The sequence below is a fragment of the Odocoileus virginianus genome, chromosome 1 (genome assembly GCF_023699985.2).
Source record: "Odocoileus virginianus isolate 20LAN1187 ecotype Illinois chromosome 1, Ovbor_1.2, whole genome shotgun sequence".
Taxonomy (NCBI): domain Eukaryota; kingdom Metazoa; phylum Chordata; class Mammalia; order Artiodactyla; family Cervidae; genus Odocoileus; species Odocoileus virginianus.
In genome coordinates, this window is record NC_069674.1 from 5262122 (window position 1) to 5283561 (window position 21440).

Here is a 21440-nt window from a genome sequence, read left to right on the forward strand (position 1 = left end):
CTTGCAATTATAATTATGTTTTATTTGTTGTCTGGCTATTGATTGTGAAAACTGATAAACATATTTTACTATTGTGATTATGTAACTATTACTCAATATCATTGTATCATGATTGATCAACAGAAAAATAATAGAATTCTATATCACCAAAACTAGGATCTAACAGAAAAACCTGTAATCACTTTTTAAAATCCAGATGCGAATCAGAACTATCTTGAAAGTTTTTGAAAAATACAAATGCCCATGTATTACTTTTTTCTCCAGAGCTCCAGATGTGTTTCTAATAAGCAGTCATGTTTAAAGACAACTGGACTATATGATGATCTTTTACTTTTTTTATTATTATTATTTTTTATTTATTTTAACAAGACCACTCAGATGGTGTTCACTCCCTCTTACTCTTCCAAAGGAAGAGAACGATCATCAATGGCCAATAGCAGCTGCAAAAGCAACACCAAAGACCGGCTTCACGCTCAGGAGAGAACACTGCATCTCTTCCTCGTGGGATCTTTTACTTTTATCTAGTTTGTTTCACTTTTCCTATTTCATATTCAGTGCTCCCATTTCATTTAGTTTATGTTCTCCAATTTCTCCATCGTTTTTTTTTATGTTCTCTCTCAAGCCTTTATCAAGTGTAGTAGAAAAGCTTTCACACACACATAAATATATATATTTTAGAAAACTTATGAACTTTTGCCTAACTAAAAAAATTATGACATTTTGATTTCGCTTGTTTGACTTAGTATGAATAGAATGCCAGATTTCTAATTAAAAACTAGATAATGCAACAAGTCACGAAGGTTTACTGTATATAGCACAGGGAACTATAATCAATATCTCGTAATACCCTATGCTAGAAAATAATTTCAAAAATAATGTATGTATTATTCAAAAATATATGTATTATTCAAAAATAATATATGTATATACGTGTATTTGTATAACCTTGCATGTGTACCTGAAACACTGTAAATCATCTATACTTAAATAAAATATATATATTTTAAAAATAATTAATTAGAAAACAAAGAGTTGCGCTCAGCTGTAGGCCACTTTGCTGGTGTGACAGAGAACTGCTCAGCAGGACACGGCCCCCAGCATCTGGCATCACAAGCACTGTGAGTGGATCGTGAGTGTGGTGGGGCGGTGAGAGCAAAGGAGAGACACAGGAGGCAGGCTGAGGTTTTCTAAAACACACCCAGAAAGAGGAGGGGGCCGTGTCTGGCCACCTCTGGAGGATGGGCTTCCTACAGGAAGTCTAGGGTCTTCACCCAAGACAGGGCCAGGAAGCAGGAGCAGCCTTAGAAAAGAGCAGGCTTCTCCCCTCCCTTAAAGGAACCAGCGTCGAATGGCCAAGTTCTAAAAGAATGGAGAAAACCTGGGCACTTAAGTCTGGTTCTCTCTCTCTGCAAGGCAGTTCACAGAAAAGAAAGCATAGACTTTCAACTAAGACAGGCAGTGCGTGTGAATCCTGGTTTCACCATTTACCAGCTACATGGTCTTCAAAGTGAAAGTCTCTCAGTTGTGTCTGACTCTTTGTGACCCCCTGGACTATACAGCCCATGGAATTCTCCAGGCCAGGATACTGGAGTAGGTAGCCTTTCCCTTCTCCAGGGGATCTTCTCAACCCAGGGATCGAACCCAGGTCCTCTGCATTGCAGGCGGATTCTTTACCAACTGAGCTATCAAGGAAGCCCCACAAGGTCTTGGGAAGGTTAATTAACCTCACTAAGATTCAGTTTTCTCTCTTCGTAAAATTAGGATAATATTACTTGGATCATGTGCTGGTTACTCTAAGAATGAAATGAGTACTAGTAGAGTCTTTCATTTACTGACTCATTTATAAGAACCCACAGTCTACTAGGGCAATGATCTGCCTCATAGATGTCAGTTTCTTTTTCCTTTCCTCTAAATTAGGAAGAGAGGAATTTGTTTCATTACTACCATCCTGTAGAAGACATGATAAAAATTTTTTTTTCATTTACATGGGTACTCAATATTATTTTGAGAAAGATATTTGTATGTATGTGTATATAAACATGTATAGATTTATATATCATATTTCATATAATATTTTAATCTGGTTTCTAAAAAGGATTGCATCTATTTAAGGAAAAAACAGGGCTTCACAGGTGGCACTAGTGGTAAAGAACCTGCCTGCCAATGCAGGGACATAGGAGACCCACATTTGATCCCTGGGTTGGAAGGATCCCCTGGAGAAGGGAACGGCAACTCAATCCAGTATTCTTGCCTGGAGAATCCCATGGACAGAGGAGTCTGGCAGGATATAGTCTATGGGCTCGCAAAGAGTCAGATACGACTGAAGCAACTTAGCATACAAGAAAAAAACAAGAGAGTTGAAAATTATGCAGTCATTTAAATATTTTTTTTCTGCTGGTGGTAGTGCCAATTAGTAAAATGTTTTTGAAATGCATTTTACTATATCAGGAATCTTAAAATCTTTTAATATTTTGACCATTTCTAGAAATATATCCTACATAAGTATCAGAACTTAAATGAAGATTATGTTTTAAAGGCATTTATTACAACCATTATTTATAAGAACAAAATCTGGAAAATGCCCACATGTTTAACAATTAAAAGAGAAGGTAAATAATTGAAAATGACATAGCATTAAGTGAAAAATCAGGACACAAACTGTGTACACAGTATGACGGCAACTATGTAATAATACAGAGTCACTGTTGTCTGCTCAGTCCTGTCTGACTCTTTGTGACCCCAAGGACTGTACCTGCCAGGCTCCTTTGTCTATGGGATTTCCCAGGCAAGAATACTGAAGTGGGTTGCCATTTCCTACTCCAGAGGATCTTCGTGACCCAGGGATCAAACCTGCGTCTCTTGTGTCTCCTGCATTGGCAGTTGGATTCTTTACTACTGAGCTACTGGGGAAGCCCGATTTATAGTTACACATGTGTAGAAAGCCTCTTATCCTCATCCATCAGAGGGCAGACAAGGAAAAACAGGATCACAGAAAACTAACCAAAATGATATAGACTGTGGGGTCTGGCTGCTTGCTGCTCAACAGCCAATAAAGAGGCAGGGTTGGTGGAAAAAGAAGCTCGCTTCACTTAAAAAGTTTTTAGAAGTTTATTATTTACGATTATCATTTTTGGCTGCACTGGGTCTTCGTTGCCATGGATGGACTTTCTCTAATTGCCGCGAGCAGGGGCTGCTCTCTAGTCGCAGCGTGCACGCTTCTCACTGCGGTGGCTTCTCTTGGGGGAGAATGGGCTCTAGGATGCGTGGGCTTCAGGAGTTGTGCTGCACGGGTTTAGCAGCCTCTGGCACGTAGGATCTTCCTGGACCCGGGATCGAACTCGTGTCCTCTGGGTTGGCAGGTGAAGTCTTAACCACCGGACAACCAAGGAAGTTCCAGTTCGCTTTATTTGGGATGCTGGGAACTGGGGGAAGGGTGGATGCCTGTCCAAAGGCCAACTCCCTCCAGTGACAATCAGGGGGCAAGAGCTTTCATAGGCAGAGGGAGAGGGTTACGTGCAGGAACAGCCCAGGCCGCTCTGACAGTCGTTTTGAAATTGATCATTGATGGTCTGATCCATGTCATCTTGACTGTCTTAACTACAGTCACACCTTCAGTTCCAGGGATGGTTTGTTCCCATTTCCTTGAGACTAATTCTCAGGACTGTGGTGGCTTCTGTCACGGCTGCTGCTAAGTCGCTTCAGTCGTGTCCGACTCTGTACGACCCCATAGATGGCAGCCCACCATGCTCCCCCGTCCCTGGGATTCTCCAGGCAAGAACACTGGAGTGGGTTGCCATTCCCTTCTCCAATGCATGAAAGTGATAAGTGAAAGTGAAGTCGCTCAGTCGTGTCCGACTCTTCGTGACCCCATGGACTGCAGCCTACCAGGCTCCTCCGTCCATGGGATTTTCCAGACAAGAGTACTGGAGTGGGGTGCCATTGCCTTCTCCACGGCTACAGTCTGGTAATCATGTAGTTAAATTCTTCCACTTGGTGGGGGTTTCAGTATCTATAGGACAGCTCACAGGACGTGGCTCAGAATATTACAGCCCTTAAGGAGGAAATAAAGATCCTTGACTTTGTTTAGTGACTAAACTGTTATTGTTTTGTTCTGTGTGTTTTCCTTTGTTTCTGTATTTCCTCATGTCTCTAATTAGACTTATTCTTTAGCTAAAGTTTTTCCATAGACAAAAGGCAGGCAGAGGACATGGGCTGCGGGGAAGGACCATAGGATCCTGCTCTGTGTATTTTTTGTCCCCCTCAGATTCACATGTTGAAGCTGAGTCTGAAATATTAAATTAGACACTTTTTGGACACTGCTGTTATTGCTATTTAGTCGCTAAGTTGTGTCCAACTCTCTGTAACCTCATGGACCAAAGCATGCCAGGCTCCTCTGTCTTCCACTATCTCCCTGAGTTTGCTCAAATTCATGTCCATTGAGTTGGTGATGCTATCTAACCATCTCATTCTCTGCTGGCTCCTTTTCTTTTTGCCTTCAATCTTTCCCAGCATCAGTGTTTTTTCCCCAAGGAGTCTGCTTTTTGAATCACATGGCCAAAGTACTGGAGCTTCAGCATCAGTCCTTCCAGTGAAGGTCTTTCTGGACGTAGATTCCAACATTGCTTGGTACTAACTTTGACAGTCCTTGGACTGCAAAGAGATCAAACCAGTCAATCTTAAATGAAATCAGTCCTGAATATTCATTGGAAGGGCTGATGTTGAAGCTGAAACTCTAATACTTTGGCCACCTGATGCAAAGAACTGACTCATTGGAACAGACCCTGATGCGGGGAAAGATGGAAGGTGGGAGGAGAAGGGGACGATAGAGGATGAGATGGTTGGATGGCATCACCAAGTTGATGGAAATGAGTTTGAACAAGCTCCAGGAGTTGGTGATAGACAGGGAGGCCTGATGTGCTGCAGTCCATGGGGTTGCAGAAGAGTCAGACATGAATGAGCGACTGAACTGAACTGAACTTCATCCCCACTGTGATGACATTTGGATGGGGGGGGGGGGATGGGAGGTGACTAGGTCACAAGGGTGGAGCCTCAGGTGTGGGCTCGGAGTCCTTGTAAAGAGACCCCAGAGAACTTCCCCTCCCTCTCTGCCATGTGGGGACACAGCAAGAAGGCAGCCATCTGTGAGCCAGGAAGTGGGCTCTCACCAGACAGCAGGTCTGCGGCACCTCAATCAGGAGCACAAGGCCTCCAGAGCAGGGTGGAGTAGGGGTCTGCTGTTGACAAGCCCCCTCCCCTCATCTCTGCATCTGGTTAGAGTAGCCGAGGGGACTAAGACAAGGGGCATCTCTTTTCCTGTCACTTCTCCTCAAATGACCCTGGCCAGGCTGGGTCTGGCACCTCCATCATCTCGTTTGCCCAGACCTGCAGGGTTCCCTGGTGGCGCTAAAGGTAAAGAACTTGCCTGCCAATGCAGGAGACATCAGAGATGCAGGTTCGATCCCTGGGTCAGGAAGATCCCCTGGAGAAGGGCATAGCAACTTACTGCAGTATCCTTGCCTGGAGAATCCCATGGACAGGGGAGCCTGGCAGGCTACAGTCCCTGGGGGTGCAAAGAGTCAGACACGACTGAAGTGACTTAGCAGGCACACCTGCACGCAGGGTGTGGAAGGATTAACATTGCTGACGGAAGCAGACATGCATTGTGAGACCGAGGGACAGACTGAATAGGGCAGAGCCTCCCCTCAGCCATCCAGCACAGATAGAGCGACGTGGCCCTTCCCAGGACTGCACGTCCAACAAGACAGGGTCGACTTCCCAGTGGCTCAGAGCCTGCAGGAAGCTCCCAGCTCCAGGACACTGGACTTATATAACCACCTTCACTGTCCCGCTCCAGTTAACAACATTTTAAGGCTGTGTGCTTTGTACAAAATGTCCAAATCTCAGGGGATTAAAACAACTGCCGGTGTGATTCGGGTTGATTACACTGGGCTGGGCGTCCTCTTCCATTCGAGGTCCATCAAGGCTCTGGCCACCTCAGGGCTGGCCTGCACTGGAGCCTCCAGAGGCTGGAGGGTCACCTGGAGGGTGGGTGGAGCTGGGATTTGGAGTGGCTCTTCTCCAGGCCTTTGCACATGGCTTCTTCCTGCGGGTTTGCTCATGGGCAACAGACTTCTTCCAGGATGCTGCAGAGCATCCCTGAGCACAAATGAGGAGGAGGAGGCTCCAGGTCTCTGATGGCCAAGCACTGGACCACAGCATCACTACTCGAAGGTCACAGGAGATGCCCAGATGTGGAGTGGGTGAGGCCACACTGGCATAGAACACGGGAGGGGTGAAGACCTGGGCCCAGGGAGAGGACTGTCGCTTGAGCTCACAGCTGGTGAGAGCTGGTATCTTTGCCAAGGTTCAAGATCCAGACTCAGGCCCCCCACTAACTTTAAACCCATGTTCTCAAGGCCGGCTAGGCTAGTCATAACCCAGGACCCAACAGAGGAGGGGCGGGGCTAAGCCCGGGTCCAGAGAGCTTCTGGGCCCCACTCCCCCTGCACGAGGGCTCATGGCTGGTGCTGGGTCAGCCTCCACAGCAGATTTCAGTCGTGCTCGTAGAGCGGGAGGCCTCCCTGCTTGGGACAGATGGTGAGATTTAAATTTAACAGATGAAAGCACCAGAGCTGCTGAAGTCTTCCTTGGCTTCCCTTCGTTCAGGGACCGTGGTCTTCAAACCAGCCCAAGGCAGGCTGCGTGAGGCATCCGACGTTGAGTCAGAAGATGTGGGGTTTGCCAAGTTCTTCCCCAACCAGCTGCTCTAATGGGAGCAAACCACATCTACCCTCTGAGACTCTGGCCTGGTCCCTGAGAGGAGGTGAGAAAAAAAAAACACACACACACAAGCACGCAGGGTGTTCTGAAGGTTCCACAAGATGATGCGAGCATTAACGGGGACAGACAGCCTGGATCTATCAACAGCACAGAGCTAGGCTTGATCCACCTGAGGAAATCTTACCCCATGACTCGCTGTCATATTGCAAACTTAACAATCAAGTAACGCCAGGGAAAAATTTGCTCCCAGCTTAAAATCAAGAGCTGGCAGGGCCTCAGAGTTCTTAAGCTGGGTTCAAATCCTCATATAGCTCCATCATTAAAGCATCTGCCTGCAATGTAAGAGACCTGGGTTCAATTCCTGGGTTGGGAAGATCCCCTGGAGAAGGAAATGGCAACCCACTCCAGTATTCTTGCCTGGAAAATCCCATGAACAGAGGAGCCTGGCAGGCTATGGTTAATGGGATCACAAGAATCGGACACGACTTAACGCTGTCTTTCTTTCTTTTCAAATCCTCACTGGTTATATTAGGACATTGAGTAGATGAGTAGAACCCCTGTTTCTCCCATCCAAGTACTAACCAGGCCCGACCCTGCTTAGCTTCCGAGATCAGACGAGATCGGGCACGTCCAGGGTGGTATGGCCGTAGACATCCCCTGTTTCTCTTAACCATTTCCTTCTGTTAACATCTGACTCCTTCCAGGCTAATCTCATTCTCATCTCAAACTGCATTTCAGACTTTCAGAGGGGTGGTCTATTTCTGTTGGCCCATCCTCCCAAATCACTGATTGTCCCCACTGCCCCAGGCTTGGCTGGACCCCGTCTTCACACAAATGTCCTGCAACCTCACACATTCTTTCAACCTCCCCTGACCCCATCTCTGCACCCCACTTCCAAGTTTCAGAAAAAGATATCTCTACTTTCTGGTTTTATTTTTTCACCGTCCCCACTCTGACTTCAACCCAATCTAACCATGCTTTTGCCCGACAGTTTCATTGAAGAGAGTCTTAGGTCAAGTTGTCCATTATTTCCATGTGTCCAAAGCCAAGCAGTCAGGCGTGTCTCAGCAGCGTGTGGTCAGCGGGGCTGGTCACTCCCTCCCTCCGTGGAGCAGAGCACCCCTCCTGCCTCATGGGACCACCCTGCCATGCCCTCCCTGCATCCCCTCCCAGGCAGCCCCTTCTCCTCTCCATTCTCCCAGCGTCAGAACTCAAAGCTCTGTGCCCATCAGGTCTCCCCTCCGTCCCTGGGTGACTGTCCGGGGTTGAACCGCGGAATCTGTGAACATGGCCTCATTTGGAAACAGGGTCTTGGGAGACGTCCTCAAGTTCAGATGAGGTCACACTGGGGGCGGGTGGCCTGAATCCAGCGATGGGGAGGGAGACGTGTGCACAGACAGACACATGGAGGATGCCCAGTAATGATAGGGCAGGAGCTGGCAGCGAGGCAGCTGCTGGCCAAGGAACGCCCACGACACAAATGGTCGACCAGATGCTAGAAGGCGCCAGGGTGGACCCTCCTCTGCAGCTTACAGAGGAGCAGCGTCTCTGTTGTTCTGAACCAGGCAGTTTGAGCGGCACTTTTTTACAGAAGCCACAGGCAACCCAATCAGTAACCCGACCCAGTCCCACGTCTCCCTCCACCCACCATCTCTGCTCTGATGATTCTGAAACATCTAACTCCAGTCCTGACCTGGGATCTGAGTCCCACACAGGACGACCTGACCATCTGCTAGGAGTCACTTCTTAGGAGTCAAAAGCACACTGAACTTACATGGCTAAAGGAAAACTACTGAATGCCCCCCAACCTGCTCCCTAAGTGTCCCCTCTACTCCACAAATGAAATCCACCCAGTTTCCCAGTCTAAACTCACTAAGTTTTCTCATTTAACTTCAACATCTTTAATGATAAAACATAAATGCAGGTCACCACTGTCACTCAAGTGAATCACCTTGCCACCCCTGGGCCCTTCCCCTTCCCTGGACCTCCCCCTTCCCTGGACCATCATTCATACCCTGGACCACTTCCTGCATCCCAGCTTCTGTTCTTAGTCTGCACATACAGGGCATCCCATATACAGCTTCGCAGGTGATTGTTGGACAGAGAAAATCAGATTTGGCTGCTCTCAACACCTCAGATATAGGGATGATATCACTCTAATCACAGAAAGCAAAGAGGAACTAAAGAGTCTCTTGATGAAAGTGAAAGATGAGAGTGAAAAGCTGGCTTAAACCTCAACATTCAAAAAACTAAGATCATGACATCCAGTCCCATCACTTCATGGAAAATAGAAGTGGAAAAAGCAGAAGCAGTGACAGATTTTATTTTTCTTGGGCTCCAAAATCACTGTGGCAACTCCAGGTTTAGAAAAAGGCAGAGGAACCAGAGATCAGATGGCAAACATTCCTAGGATCATAGAGAAAGCAAGGGAATTCCAGAAAAATATCTGCTTCACTGACTATACTAAAGTCTTTGATTGTATGGATCACAAACAACTGTGGAAAAATTCTTAAAGGGATAGGAATACCAGATCACTTACCTGTATCCTGAGAAGGTAAGGGACAAGAAGTAATAGTGAGAACTGGACATCGAACAACTGATTGATTCAAAATTGAGAAAAGGGTACGTCAAGGCTGTATATGGTCACCCTGCTTATTTAACTTATATGCAGAGTACATCACGAGAAATGCTGGGCTGGATGACTCATAGCTGGAATCAAGACTGCCAGGAGAAACACCAACAGCCTCAGATATGCAGATGATACCACTCTAATGGCAGAGAGTGAAGAGGAACTAAAGAGTCTCGTGATGAGAGTGAAAGAGGAGAGTGAAAAAGCTGGCCTAAAACTCGACATTCAAAAAACTAAGACAGCATCTGGTCCCATCACTTCATGGAAAATAGAAGGGGAAAAAGCAGAAGCAGTGACAGATTTTATTTTCTTGGGATCACTGTGGATGGTGACTGCAGCCATGAAATTAAAAGGTGCTTGCTCCTTGAAAGAAAAACCATGACAAACCTAGACAGCATGTTAAAAAGCAGAGACATCACTTTGCTGACAAAGGTGTGTATAGTCAAAGCTATGGTTTTTCCAGTGGTCATGTATGATGTGAGAGTTGGACCATAAAGAAGGCTGAGCATTGAAGAATGGGTGTTTTTAAACTGTGGTGTTGGAGAAGACTCCTGAGAGTCCCCTGGACTGCAAGGAGATCCAACCAGTCCATCCTAAAGGAAATCAGTCCTAAATATTCACTGGAAGGACTGATGCTGAAGCTGAAACTCCAATACTTTGGCCACCTGATTGGAAGAGTCAAGTCATTGGAAAAGACCCTGATTCTGGGAAAGACTGAAGGTGGGAGGAGAAGGGGACGATGGAGGACGAGATGGTCGGATGGCATCACGGACTTAATGGACATGAATTTGAGCAAACTCTGGGGGTTATAGTGAAGGACAGGGAAGCCTGGTATGCAACAGTTCATGGGGTTGCAGAGAGTCGGACACGACTTAGTGACTGAACAACGACCACCCCCTAGACAGGCCTGCGCTCTGCTGGACAGAAGGTCCCCCACATCCGTTTGCTCACTGCTGGATGAAGTCCATTTTGAACACATACTGTGGAATCAGACATACCTTTGAACATGCTGTTCCATTTGAAGAACAAGAAGAAAAACTCTGCTAGCACAGTGTTTTCCCGGACTTTGACCTCCAGAAGAAATGCTTCCTCTAAGAGTCTCCAAAACTAACAAGATAAAGCCCAGGCTGTGCACACTCAAGGGTATGAACGCCCTGTCTGGTGGGCAGTACGTGCAGCCCACACCTTGCCCACAGCATCAGAGATGGGGTTGAAAACAAGGGTGACCCTTCTCCATGAATGAACCCTTTCTCCTGGGTCACTACCCAGCATTTACAGGGCTCTCAATGTGTACAAAGTACTTGGTTCTATTTTATTGACAGCAGCAAGGTCCTCAGCAAACACACACACTTAAGATACAAATGTTGAATCAGGAAACCTTGGATTTATTCCCAGGTTTGCTTCTGACTTTTGTGATTTTTATAAAGGTCGTTTGATTTCTCAATGCACCTAGAGGAACGCTTGCCCTTGCTTTTCTACATGGAGAGGTTGCAAAATCAAATAAGGCTGTTTGTGAATTGTCCCAGGTACTTACAATCACAGGATGTAGTTTCAGCCTCCTGTAAAGCATCACCAAAGGTGTCAGTATCGATGAAACCACTTTATAGAAGAGGAAACTATGGCAACCATAATGTGAATTCAGCCTGGAGAGGCCGTGGGCGCTTTCTTTTGTAGTGATGGAGAAGGCTGGGGGAGGTAAATAGGACCCCAGGAGTCCCGTACTCCGCAGCGCAGATTCAGCTGTCCACACCCACATTTTGGATACAGTCTTGACACACTCCTCTTTCTTGACCATGTCCTGCTTGTTTCTGTTTCTGTACCAGTTTCCCTTTGTCCCTTCCTTTTCACTCCACGTGGTTACTCTCTTTTCTTTTTTCATTTGGGGCGTCAGGTCTTAGTTGCATGACGCGGGATCTTGCATCAAGGCTGTAGTTGCGGCTTACTAGTGGCACGTGGGATCTCAGTTCCTCAACCAGAAATCAAACTGGCGTCCCTCGTGTTGCAAGGCGGATTCTTAACCACTGGACCACCAGGGAAGTCCCTCCTGGACTTCCGATGTCTCTGTAACAGAATACATGGAAGCAAGAGGTCCCCTGCCTGTGACCATTGTTTCCATACATCCCGCCCGATACCACAACATTAACATTCCCCTAACACTGCCTGCTGAGCTCCTCCCCAGCCTAAAGCCTTCTGTGGCTCCCCAGTGCTTCAAGGATAAACTCCACACTCCCGAGGGATGACTGTAACCTGGACGTGAGCCTGCCTTTCCCACTGGATCCTATTTCTCCACCTTCTGCGTTTCCACTCCTGCTCTCTCTCTTCTCAGTGACCCTCCTCAGCTCCACCCAGATGGTATCCATCCAGCCTGTATTTCAAGGTCCAGCTGCTAACAGCACTTCCAGACTCTCAAGCACCCAAACCCTTGCAGCTCCTCTGAGAGTCAAGCAGGCACCGCCTCCCGCTGTGTGTGTGTTTTCTCCCCAGGAAGATCACAGCTCTTTAATAGGAGACATGGGGCCTCATCATCAAACCTCAGACACACCTCTTTTGACATTCTGTGTGCTTGGTCGTCGCTCAGCTGTGTCTGACTCTTTGCGACCCCATGGACTGTAGGCCACCAGGCTCCTCTGTCCATGGTGTTTCCCAGGCAAGAGTACTGGAGTGGGCTGCCACTTCCTTCTCCAAGGCATTTTAACAGCTGTGAAATCAGGATGCATCTTACAATTGATAAGCGTCACGGTTTAACTGCCAGGGCATTTCTTTCTTGACGGTAAGTATAATAATGGTCTGCTATCCAAGCCACTGTGTCTTGGGTTCCATGCTTCTCTGCATCGCCTGCAGCTCCTACCCGAGTCTCAGATGGTGACTTTTATGAGTCTCACTGGTTGTCTGATGAGTGGATCTATCAGTAGCTTCAGGTGAGCCGCAGAGGTGCAGGTTCTGGAAACACGAGAGCCACACACACCAGCCACTACAAAGCAACTGTGCTTCAAACTGGAGACGCAAATGAGGGCATAAGGGAGCAGGGATTTGGGGCTGTGGCCGCTCTCTCAGCCTCGCACATTCATTACAGCCCTCGGACCAGGCGCCCACCTGGTCACAGAAGGACAGGGACACCCGGGGACTGTGCGAGCCAGGCAGGACAACAGATCCAATGCAGCTGAGATGCTGCCCGAGAAGCCAGGGGCTGGGGCTGGGCCAACGCCATGCAGATTCACGGCGGTCCAGGAGGCGGGAAGAGTATGCTGGCAAGACCCAGCACGTGAACGCTGAGTGCCGACCGAGCTCCACACCTCAGGGTTGTTTAGCAAAGCTCCAGCCTGGTCAGGCTAATACATGAAAGGCCATCAGATGAATTCCTGCTGTCATGAAAGGGGACTCAGTGATCGAGGGTTTAGGAGAGACACAGGCTTCAGAAGGAAGCATCCTCTGACCAGGGATGCATGTTGGACCATCGTCTCCACAGAGGGAGGGTGTTCTGCGTCCCGCCATGTGTCCCTGAGCCACCTGATAGAGAACAGCTCTCCTACTGAAAGAGGGTTTTTTTTTTTTAAACCTGGACTTCCCCAGTGCCGTTAGTGGTAAAGAACACGCCAACCGATGCTGGAGAACGCAAGAGATGCAGGTTCCATCCTTGGGTTGGGAAGATCCCCTGGGGAAGGGCATGGCAACTCACCTCAGTATTCACGACTGGGAAATCCTATGAACAGAGGTGGGGTACAGTCCATAGGGTATCAAAGAGTCGGACACAACTGAAGCTACTTTGGACGTACAACCTAGACAGTGTGCTAAAAAGCAGAGAAATCACTTTGCTGCCGAAGGTCTTATAGTCAAAGCTATGGTATTCCCAGTGGTCATGTACAGATGTGAAAGGTGGACCATAAAGGAGGCTGAGCACCGAAAATTGATGCTTTCAAACTGTGGTGCTGGAGAAGACTCTTGAGAGTCCCCTGGACACCAAGGAGATCAAACCAGACAATCCTAAAGAAATCAACCCTGAATACTCATTGGAAGGACTGATGCTGAAGCTGAAGCTCCAATACTTTGGCCACCTGATGCAAAGAACTGACTCACTGGAAAAGACCCCAGAGCTGGGAAGGATTGAAGGCGGGAGGAGAAGGGGATGACAGAGGATGAGATGGTTGGATGGCATCACCGACTCAACGGACACGAATTTGAGCAAACTCCGGGAGTTGGTAATGGACAGGGAGGCCTGGCATGCTGCGATTCATGGGGTCACAGAGTTGGCACTACTTAGGGACTGAACACCAACAAATCTACTTACTCATCTGGCTGTGTTGGGTGTTAGCTGCAGCAGGATCTTTGTTGCATCAGGTGGCATCTTTCTTCGCAGCACACAGAGTCTCTAGTTGTGGCATGTGGGCTCCAGAGTGGGCAGGCTCAGTAGTCACAGTACAAAGGGCTTATCTGGTCCACAGCATGTGGGACCTTAGTTTCCTGACCAGGGATTGAACCTGCATCCCCTGCATTGCAAGGCGGATTCTTAACCACTTGACCACCAGGGAAGTCTTTTAATGAGGTCTTTAGTAGGTGCTGCCAAGGGTAAAAATTACCTGAGCAATTTCTTTGAACAATAACAGCTATTATTCATGAAAGTGAAAGTGAAGTCGCTCAGTCACGTCCCACTCTTTGCAAACTTATGGACTGCAGCCTGTCAGGCTCCTCTGTCCATGGGATTCTCCAGGCAAGAATACTGGAGTGGGTTGCCATTTCCTTCTCCAGGGGATCTTCCCACCTCAGGGATTGAACTTGAGTCTCCCATATTTCGGGCAGACTCTTTACCATCTGGGCCACCAGGGAATGCCTCTATTATTCATAGTACTTTATAATTTACAGATTATTTTCACGTGCAGTGTTTTCTTTCAAATTTTAAAACAATGCTTTATGTGGCTCAGCTGGTAAAGAATCACCTGCAACGAGGGAGACCTAGGTTCAATCCCTGGGTTGGGAAGATTCCCTAGAAAAGGGAACGGCTACCCACTCCAATATTCTGGCCTGGAGAATTCCATGGACTGTATAGTCCATAGGGTAGCAAAGAGTCGGACACGACTGAGCAACTTGCACTTTCACTTTGTGTGGTATTAGCTTTGGCATGGGGCTCCCTAAATTCCATCCTTCAGCCATCCCCAACCTTCACCCCAAAACTGGCCCCAGCGGACTTGAAGTTCAGGATGCCCCCAGCTTCCTGCCCTCCAATGCCTACAGACCACCAAGGAGACAGACAGCAGGTCCTTACCACACCTAAATAAATAATAAAGCCAGAAGGCTGCCTTGGAAGGCAGGTGTCCCCTGGAACCAGAATGATGATGAGGGAAGCACTGTGATGGCCTGCTTCTATTGAAGAGAAGGAGGTATCCTGATTGTTCCCAGCTGCAAAGTCAGGTGGGCAGTGTTCTGTGTGCTAGGACCAGCCAGAGATCAGCTGGATCTACACCCCAGGGTCCCACCCTACACAGGGACCCATCCTTTGTCCTGCTAAGGAGTGACCCTGCTAATCCCTTCTAGTTAATTCAGTGGGGGAGTTCTGACTGGCTCCTTCTTCCTGTGCACATGCTAAGTTGCTTCAGTCGTGTCTGACTCTTTGCCACCCTATGGACTGTAACCTACCAGGCTCCTCTGTCCATGGGATTCTCCAGGCAAGAATACCGGAGTGGGTTGCCATGCCCTTCTCCAGGGAAACTTCCCAACCCAAGGATCAAACCCACGTCTCTTATGTCTCCTGCCTTGGCAGGTGCGTGATGGCTCAGTTGGTAAAGAATCTGCCTGGAATGCAGCAGACCCGATTCGATCCCTGGGTCAGGAAGATCCCTCGGAGAAGGGAATGGCAACCCACTCCACTATTCTTGCCTGGAGAATTCTATGGAGAGAGGAGCCTGGTAAGTTAATTATTGTCCATGGGGTCTCAAAGAGTCAGACACGACTGAGCGACTAACACTAGCTCAGAAAACGCATTTAGAGAGGTACAGAAAACTTTTGAATTGTGTTGGAGAAGACTCTTGAGAGTCCCCTGGACTGCAAGGAGATCAAACCAGTTAATCCTAAAGGAAATCAACCCTTAATATTCACTGGACAGACTGATGCTGAGGCTGAAGCTCCAATACTTTGGCCACCTGATGCTAAGACCCAACTCAACGGAAAAGACCCTGATGCTGGGAAAGACTGAAGGCAGGAGGAGAAGAGGGTGACAGAGGATGAGATGGTTGGATGGCATCCCTGACTCAATGGACATGGGTTTGAGCAAACCCTGGGAGATGGTGAAGGACAGGAAAACCTGGCATGCTGCAGTCCATGGGGTCACAAAGAGTCAGACATGACTGAACAACTGAATAACAATAGAAAAGCACAGGTTAATTCCTCCAAATACCACCCCTCCCTCTAAATTCATGAATAAAAACCCAACAACTATTAGAGTCTCTAGCAATCGATTAGACTGATCTGGACTTTGAAGAAGAGATGAAGGAGGAGAAGAGGGGTCACAGATCAGGGAGGGGATGGGGAGGGCATTTGGGGCCAGAGCCAGGGGTGAGCTTTAGGAAGCAGAGGTGAGGAGGCTGGACAGGCAGGGCGGAGCCTCAAGCGCTGGAGGTCTTCACACCGGGTGCTTTAGGTAGTGGGAAACCAAGTTAGGTTTTAAAGCTGGGAATTCCTATAATACAAGCAGTTTTTTAAAACAAAATGTAGTGGGAAAAAATAAGGGCTCTGAAATTAGAACCAGGTTCAAATGCTGGCTTTCCCACTCTCCAGCTGTGTGACTTTAAGGAAATTGGTTAACCACTCTGGGAATTAGGTTTTCTCTGACTATAAAAAGGAGATCTCAGGGGAGTCCCTGGGAGAGACATGTCTTTGAATATATAATACTTTTGCGTGCAGGTGCGCTATATTGCTTCAGTTGTGTTTGACTCTCTGTGATTCTATGGACTATAGTCTGCCAGGGTCCTCTGTCCACGAGATTCCCCAGGCAAGAACACTGGAGTGGGTTGCCACACCCTCCTCCAGGGAATCTTCCGACCTAAAGATCCAACTCATGTCTCTTACATCGCTTGCACTGGCAGGTGGGTTCTTTACCACTAGCTTCACCTGGGAAGCCTTGAATATACTTTTGGATTTTTCCAAATTCCCCAGTAACAACAGGCAAAGCAACCAGATAGGAAAAACAAAAACAAAAACAAAAACCCTCTGCATGGGACTTTCCTGGTAGTCCAGTGGTTAAGACTTCACCTTCCAATGCAGGAGGTGCCAGGGTTCAATCCCTGGTTGGGGAGCGAAGATCCCACATGCTTCCTCACCAAAAACAGCAAAACATACTACAGAAGCAATACTGTAACAAATTCAATAAAGACTTCAAATATGGTCCACAGGGGAAAAAAAGTCTTTAAAAACAGCAACAAAAACCCTTTGCCTGACATTTACGAGCTAATTAGATGCCAGAGTGTCTCCATAAACACCAAAACACAAGCAGGTGTGACAAGCCACTGGAGCCCCAAGGCCTGCACGGTACTAGCATCCTCATGGGAGGTTGCAGAGAAGGGAGGGCACCCAGCAGTTTGACAGGTAGAAGCCGGCAGACCGACCTGCACACGTGGTTTGGCCCATTTCAGTAGAGACCGAGCCTGAGGGTCCTGCAGTAAAACCTCGAAGAGTTGGATTGGTCCCACTCTGTGAACTCCTGAAACCACCCCCCTGCCCCATCCCCCAGGCTCTCTTCCTGGACGGGAAGAAGGAGAAACAGCTTGGAGTAAAATCAAGACTGAGGTGCACAAGGATGAGAGAAGTGAAGAAGAGAGAACGTTCAGATAACTGAGAGCCAAGCCAATACATGTCCTTAGCAGGCTGCTCATTGAAAACAACAGAAGGATCTCTGTTAACTTAAAAAATAAAAAAGCTATTAGCACTAAGCCTTCTCATAAAAGTTCAGGGAAATGAACTTCGTATAAAAATCAACAGCAGAGAAATATCAAGGCCAAATCTCATACAAAGATATTGCTCAGAAAAAGAAGGAAAGGGGCAGAATCACATCCATAGAATAACAGCCGGTGCAAGGAAAGACATGCTCACGAAACAGGGCGACACTGCAAGGCACTCTGTCCGTTTTCTGCTGGTGCAGAACCAATGTCCACACTGAGCAGCTTAGAAGGAATCAGTTTTCGTGCAGTTTCTGTGGGTCAGGAGCCCAAGCACAGGTCAGCTGGTCCTCGGTGAGGGTCTCAGAAGGCTGGAATCAAGCTGTGGGCTGGAGCTGGGGTCTTCTCTGAGGCTCAGGGTCCTTCTCTAATCCCAGTGGTTGCTGGGAGGATTCAATTCCTTGTGGTTGTAAAACTAAGACCTCTGGTGGCCAGAGGTCGCCCGCTGGTCACAGCTCCAGGCCCTCTCCACCAGTGGCAGTGTGCCTTCTCAAGGCCAGTAGAGAGAGTCTCTGCTACTTTGAATCTTTCTCCTAGATTCTCATTTAAATAGTCTCCTGGTTAGCCCAGGCCCACTCAGGACTCTCTCTCTTGTTTACCTTAGAGCCATCCGATTAGGGATCTTAATTATATCTGATAAACACTCTCACATTTGCCAGGTAATGTAGCCTAATCATGGCGACTATATCCCTTCTTGGTCCCAGGCTCTACCACACTCTGGGGAGGGGATCATGGCAAATAGATGGGGAACATGTGGAAGCAGTGACAGATTTATTTTTCAGGGCTCCAAAATCACTGCAGACAGTGACTGCAGCCAAGAAATTAAAAGATGCTTGCTCCTTGGAAGGAAAGCTATGACAAACCTAGATGGCGTATTAAAAAGCAGAGACATCACTTTGCAGACAAATGTCCAACTAGTCAAAGCTATGGTTTTTCCAGTAGTCATGTAAGGATGTGAGAGCTCGACCATAAAGAAGGCTGAGCACCAAAGAACTGATGCTTTTGAACTGTGGCGTTGGAGAAGAGCCTGTGGTTTGCAATAAGGAGTTACTACAATGAGAGGACCGTGGACCACAACTAGAGAGCAGCTCCTGCTCGCACATCTAGAGAAAGCCTTCACACAGCAATGAAGACTCAGAACAGCCAAAAATAAATCAATAAACAAATTTTAATAGAATAAAGAGGAAGGTAAAAAGATTAGAGACTGTGCCAAATATTGAAGGCAGAAAAAGAATATCCAACACATGGTTAACAGGAATCCCTGAAGAAGCAAAACAAAGCGAGGGGTCAGATCGAATATTAAAAACTGTAATTCAAGAAAACATTTCTAAAATAAACATTTAAAACTAGGTACTGCAAGAGAATGGGGCTTCCCTGGTGGCTCAGGTAAAGAATCTGCCTGCAATGCAGGAGACCTGGGTTCGATCCCTGGGTGAAGAAGATCCCCTGGAGGAGGGCATGGCAGCCCACTCCAGTCTTCTTGCCTGGAGAATCCCACGGACAGAGGAGCCTGGCGGGCTACAGTCCACGGGGTCACACAGAGTTGGACACGACTGAAGTGATCGAGCAGCAGCAGCATTGAAAGAGAACAACATGAACCTGAAAATAATGACCTGCAAAAATCAGCACCAAAGCATGTCCTAGTGAAATTACAGACTTTCAGGGAAAAGAAAAGATAAGCCTGGAGTATCTAGAAAAAAGAGAAAGTGACTTATAAATAATACTGAATTATCACAAGGCTTTTCAATAGTGATGCTTTATAAAGTGATGGTAATATATTTCAGGTATTCAACAAAAGATGGGAGCCATGGAAATTATATTGAGCAAAAAATACTCTTAAGCATAATGAGGACACATTCTTATCAGTATCCAAGCTAACAAAGAGCATCGGCATCACCTGGCAGAGGAGACCACCGAATAAGGTACCACACAGCGCCTCCTACCACCTGCACCAAGTTAACTGTCAAGGCGCGTTCAGTTCTGTTCAGTTCAGTCGCTCAGTCGTGTCTGACTCTTTGCAACTCCATGGACTGCAGCATGCCAGGCCTCCCTGTCCTTCACCAACTCCTGGAGTTTACTCAAACTCATGCCCATTGAGTCAGTGATGCCACCCAACCATCTCATCCTCTGTCATCCCCTTCTCCTCCTGCCTTCAATCTTTCCCAGCATCAGGGTCTTTTCAAATCAGTCAGCTCTTCGCATCAGGTGGCCAAAGTATTGGAGTTTCAGTTTCAGCATCAGTCCTTCCAATGAATATTCAGGACTGATCTTTAGAATGGACTGGTTGGATCTCCTTGCAGTTCAAGGGACTCTCAAAAGTCTTCTCAAGCACCGCAGTTCAAATGCATCAATTCTTCAGTGCTCAACCTTCTTTATAGTCCAACTCTCACATCCATACATGACTACTGGAAAAAATATAGCTTTGACTAGACGGAAAGGTCAATGTGCATTATAAAATGTTATTTACAAAAAATGGTCTGGTGGCTTTATGTAGCAGGGGTTTCTCTCTGCCCTGCTTCCCACATTCTGTTTTCCAGGAGTGGGAACTATGTCAAGCATGGGCCAGGTCTTGATTTTCCAGCGGGTGGGCCCATTTGTGGGGAAGTCCTGTATCTGTTCGCTATTCCTTTGCTATTCCTCAAGAACAACTGAAAGGTTAGACAGTTCTTGATCCTGCTGAGAACAAACATTTTCCCCAGTGGCCTGGTGTCAACCTTCGGAACATCACAAAATAAGCCTGTTCCTTTCTCCATCACGTAGGTGCCCAGGTAACTGGTAGTTCTTAGATTTTCTCTATTCACGACCTTGCTTTTGCCAAAGGAGGTGCAGGAACAACCAGACTTTTCAAAATGTGCAACAGGTGGTAAGCGGTGTTGCTAGGCAACAGAAGCTGCTGCCTGGTACAACCCTCCCCCTCCCCCTCCCCTCCCCCACACTATTCCCTTCCGTCCTGCTAAGACTAGTATTAATATAATGATGTTTTTAGGTGCTAACCAACTGAATTCATTCGTTCCCCACCCAGCCCTATGAGGTAGGCACTATCACTATCATGAGACCTCGGGAAATCGAGTTGAGTGGTCAAGCTAAGATTCGAGCCCAGACTCTAGAAGTTACACTCCAAAGCCTGTGTTTCACTACTACCTGTGGCTGCACGCAGTCCTGGTACCACCGAGATTCAGGGCTGGGCTTCAGAGAGGTGAAACAGGCCAGGCCTCATAGCCCACTTGAGTCAGAAAACTGAATAACCAGGAATATGGAATGCTTTTTCCAGCCCAGCTATAGAAGTCCTCTGCAAGGGATTAGGGAATCAAGGCAAGGTCACCACTGGCCTTGTCATTTCCTTTCTCTCTGGATGTAAATTTGTTGTTGTTGTTTAGTTGCTCAGTTGAGTCCACCTCTTTGAGACCCCATGAACTGTGTGGCCCACCAGACTCCTCTGTCCATGAGATTTCCCAGGCAAGAATACTGGAGTGGGTTGCTATTTCCTCCTCCAGGGGGGTCTCCCCGACCCAGGGATCGAATCCCACTTTTATAACTGATCCAGTTCCCAAGGTTGGATCTTCAGTGTCTGCTGACAGAGAGAAGGATCTGGTGCCACAGTTTTTAAAGCACTGAACATGGGCACCAGTGATCTCAGACTAGCAAAGTGCTTGACAATTATCTAAACGATGGCAGCTTTCATTGCAGGCTTCCCTGAAGCAGGCCTGAAATATTAGAGGCAATTCACGGGAAATGATGTATTTAAAAGTTCTTTCTGAAAATGTTGTGTTTTTTTTTTTTTAATGGATATAATATCACCTGCAGTAGCATTTGTAACATCTGGCCTGGGAATACCCCTGGGAGATAGTCTTTGAAATATTATGACAAAGCAAAGAGGATGGCTTGCAGTAAGGGGCGGAGACCCTCCCCACAAAGTGTCCTGCATCCTTTAACACAGGCCCTCCACACGGCAGATTCAGGCTTATGAAAACGCAGACCCTTCTAGGAGGCAGGAACGCTGTTTTCCCAGATGTGATAATGACTTCCCAGCGGTCCTTCCGCAGATTAACTTTGATGGAAGAGAAGAGTGTAAGCTGCCACCAGAGTGTCTGTTTCATCTTCGAGGATCC

General features: G+C 47.3%; 1 pseudogene; it reads right to left on the bottom strand.

Moving 5' to 3' along the window:
* Positions 1-369: 369 nt before the first annotated feature.
* On the bottom strand, positions 370-555 carry LOC139036662 (small nucleolar RNA U3; annotated as a pseudogene).
* Between the last annotated feature and the right edge of the window lie 20885 nt (positions 556-21440).